Source organism: Ipomoea nil, unplaced genomic scaffold (genome assembly GCF_001879475.1).
Source record: "Ipomoea nil cultivar Tokyo-kokei standard unplaced genomic scaffold, Asagao_1.1 scaffold1179, whole genome shotgun sequence".
In the NCBI taxonomy this organism is placed as follows: domain Eukaryota; kingdom Viridiplantae; phylum Streptophyta; class Magnoliopsida; order Solanales; family Convolvulaceae; genus Ipomoea; species Ipomoea nil.
Window position 1 is genome coordinate 929554 of NW_017617607.1, and position 4085 is coordinate 933638.

The window sequence follows — 4085 nt, forward strand, 5'->3', positions numbered from 1 at the left end:
ATTACACTCACAACAAGGACAATGGAATCGCATCCCAAAACAACATCAAGACATGACAACGACAGCACAAGTACAACTCAAGGTGTATTCTAGCATCACCTAGTAGAATACCACCCGACATACTCAACAGATAAGGATGGAGAAACACACATCGGCAACACATGCCTTCGTGACATCACCGATCACGAATTCAATATTCCTTAGAGTCAGCACCACGGCTCGATTCATAGTGGATCAGTGTGGAGGGCTCCAAATCATCAACAATCACGCTTCACGTGGTCATCGCAACGACCCAGATCACATGCAAGTGTCATCGCCATGACAAAGACCGCAGCCTAATGGAAACAAAGCTAGCAACCTTAAGTGTATACACCCCCTATTGAGATTCCAAGCTCAACGGGTTAGTTACCATCTCTGGCAACGGGGATAAGTTTCCCATGTTGCCCATAAGTAAAGTATCCAAATGGCCATCCGGAGCTACACTACCGGTCCGTTCACACATAAGTCCCCACACTGTCCACTTTACCAGCTCAAACATCTCATCACATCAATCCATGGCCACCATGAGGACCACATCTGTACCTTAGTGATTAATGTCCCATACCATTAACCGTGCAATCAAGGTACATCCAGTATACACACAATCATCATAGGAATCAATCAATGGATCACAACAAAGATATGAAACCATACTCAGCAAGGAAAGAATTACAATCCGACAACAACGATGATCGACACAAGTCATCATCCACAATAGGAAAGGACAAACCACACACGCTAGCATTTCAACACCGAACTAGCATGCTTATCAAACAGGTAAACTAAACATAGTTCCGAAAAACACACAAGACTCATCATGGTTCAACGAATCACAAGGTTGAACACTAAGCACGATTCAAGACACCAAAACCTATATGGAATCCTACCATATAGTTCTAGACATACGAAACAACAAGAAGACACTCAAAAGCCCAACAAAAGAACATCGGGAAGTCAAAACATGAAATGATTTAGCATGCTTAGAAATGATTTAGGCCATCTTTATTTACCTCTAGCCTTTAAAACCTGCCCACCTCATATGTTCTTATCCCTTGTGTCCCCTTTGAGCCTTTTTCTTTGTTTAATAAGTGCTACGCACTTAATCCAATCTTTGTGAATTTTTCTTGTTTAACCCTTATCATCGAACCCTTAGCCTTTAAGCCAAATATGTTTCCTTCCACCCTTGCGAGAATGTAGCATTTATCTTTGATATTCTTGTAGAAAAGATTTTATGGAGCTTGTATTTAGAAAGCAACCTTTTTTTTAGAAATGTTTAAGCGTGGGGTCTTGATCGTTTGTATAAAGTTGTTTGCTTCTTTGTTAGTTTGTTATATTTCAAAAAAAAAAAAAAAACCAAACCTAAAAAATGGAAGGAAAAGAAGAAATGTAATGAATAACAAGAGTTTGGAATTTGAAATTATTTGTTTGAAAGTTTGTATTCAATCCTCACTTCATTAGAGTGTTGATTTGCCTTTGAGTTGCATTTAGCTCTTTTGGTTACTATTGTCTTATCTCTTCTAGGTTTTAAAAATGTAGATAATTGTGACATTCTCTCTTTTGTTAATTTTCTATACCCCTTCTTTGTTAGACTCCCCATTAGTTCACCAACACTTTTCTTTTCCCAACCGACATTTTCTTGGATCGCAGTCACTTTCATTCGGAATCTCTTAGGCAAAGATCGTAATATCTTCTTAACAACTCGGTCTTCTTGAAATGACTCACCAAGAACAGCTGCTTTATTCATCATATCTTGAATTCTACTATGGAAGTTTGAGATATTTTCATCTTCATCCATTCTTAGAGCCTCAAATTCTGACAATACCATCTAAAGCTTTGTCAGTTTCACATCACTGGTACCTTCATATCGAGTTTCTAGGATCTCCCAAGCCCTTTTTGCCTCTTTTACTCCCGTAACCTGAGTGAATACAGATCATGTAAGGATCCTACAATCGAATTTAGGGCTTTGTTGTTGAGATCAGATGCAGTTATCTCATCACCAGTCTAGTTGGCCATAGGTTTAGGCGCAGTAGTTCCATCAACGTCTTGAACTGTTGCAGGTGTCCATCAGTGAGAATGGTGTGATACTGTAACACCCATAAATTTCAAGATATTTAAAACCAATAAAATAAAGGCTAATCTCTTATTAATTCACAAACAGAGCATAAACTAGACATAGTACTCGGGGAGCTATGCCACGTCTGAGCTAGAGAACTCAGATGCACAGGCTAAACTAACTAACAAAGCATAAACCATAACTAATACTCAAATACAAATCAAGGCACGCAGGCCATCTCATCCAAGCTAGTACTATCTAAACTAAGTACACGAATCCACTAGCGCGCTCTGAAGCTACTCACTGTCCCTAAAAAACATTCGGTATAACAACCGTCAGCGAATAATTCCGGTAACATACTCCAACACGTTAAGTACAATATAGGTAGATATAAGAAACTCATTTTGAAACTGGAATACATATATACTTAAAAACTCTAGTTTAAATCCAAGATCAATACTCAAGGCATATTAGCATACTCAATATCATAGAATAAACATAAGAACGAATAGACACCCTAAACATGCAATGCAAGACATAACATGCAGATAAGCATGCAAATAACAAGTAGAGGCAACTAAGGCATTCAATTAGCAAGTAGTCAATAAGCACACAACTCATCCTCCAACCTTATACCAAGTTCTAACTGTATAACTCCCCTCCGTCCTTATATCAGTTCCAACCTATACCTCGAGGCCACCCTTATATCCCCACCCCTTATACCTCCGGGCAACTACATGCCCCCACCGACGAACCCACCTTTCAACCACCAACATATCAAGATGGTGCCGCAGTGCCATTCAATGATCCGCACCTCTAGTGCCAATATCAATGGGTTAGCGCATATAACTCTAACATGACACCGCAGCACTTATAACCAGACCCAATACTCAACGGCAAGCTAGTCGAAGGTGGGTGTGTGCCTTTAGCAAAGTCACCGCTATGGTCTGTACCTTTAGTACAATGACCAGGCACAAGTGGTGCCAATCGCCAACAGTTTATTTTCCACCAATCACAATCTCATCAATATCATTATCACCATCATCATCATCAGTTAGACTGGCCATTGCGCAATGACCACGATACTCATCATCATCAATCAATCAACACATAATCACATAACAAGCAAGACACAACAACAACGACACGTAATACATATAAAATCCTAGAACGATGCCTAAAACACCAAACGAGACTCGTACACGACAATCGGGGTACAACGGGAGACGGGGAAATAACAAACGGGGAAAAACACCACGAACCACGTCAAAGCAAAAACCTAGCTAGCTTTCTCTCCAGGCTAAGTTTAGACTTTCCAAGATCTTCAAAGTTTATCTCTAAGATTCTACCTTTCCTACCTTTGAGCATCTAGGAGGGTAAGATCTATGTTCCTTTTGTGTTTTTAGTGTTTTCTAAGGTGTCTTTTCTTAAAGATGAAATCTTTATGATCTTTTGATGTGTTCTTGAAGTGGGTGTGCAAGGTGAGCCTTGTTAGGAGCTTTGAGAAGTGTTAAGTGAAGGTTTTTATCTACAAGACGTAACACATGCTCTACAAAATCTATTTTGTTTACCTATAAGATTATTTATTGGATTCTACATGTGATTTTGCTATGAAATGTGAGTGTTGATGCATTGTCTTGTGAAAATGCATATCTAGAGCTTGTTATTAGGGTTCTTGTATGCCATTGCTTGGTTATTCCTTTGATTCAAGTCAGTTTTTTGTATTTGGTGAGATTTGGCATGTTCTGGACTTGAATTTGAGCTTGGTGTTGAAAATCCCCGAAGGGATAATTTGTGGTACAGATGTGTACCCGCGGGCGGAATGGCGGGTAGGCGTCCACCCGCCAACCCACCCGCGGGGTACAGGCGTGTGGGAGATGGTGTTCCCGTGGGCGGAACCATGGGTGGGGGTCCACCCGTGGCCCCACCCGCGGGTACGTATGTTGGTGTTGGGCGGGGATTTGTTCCCCGTGATCCTTTTGATTCGGTATTT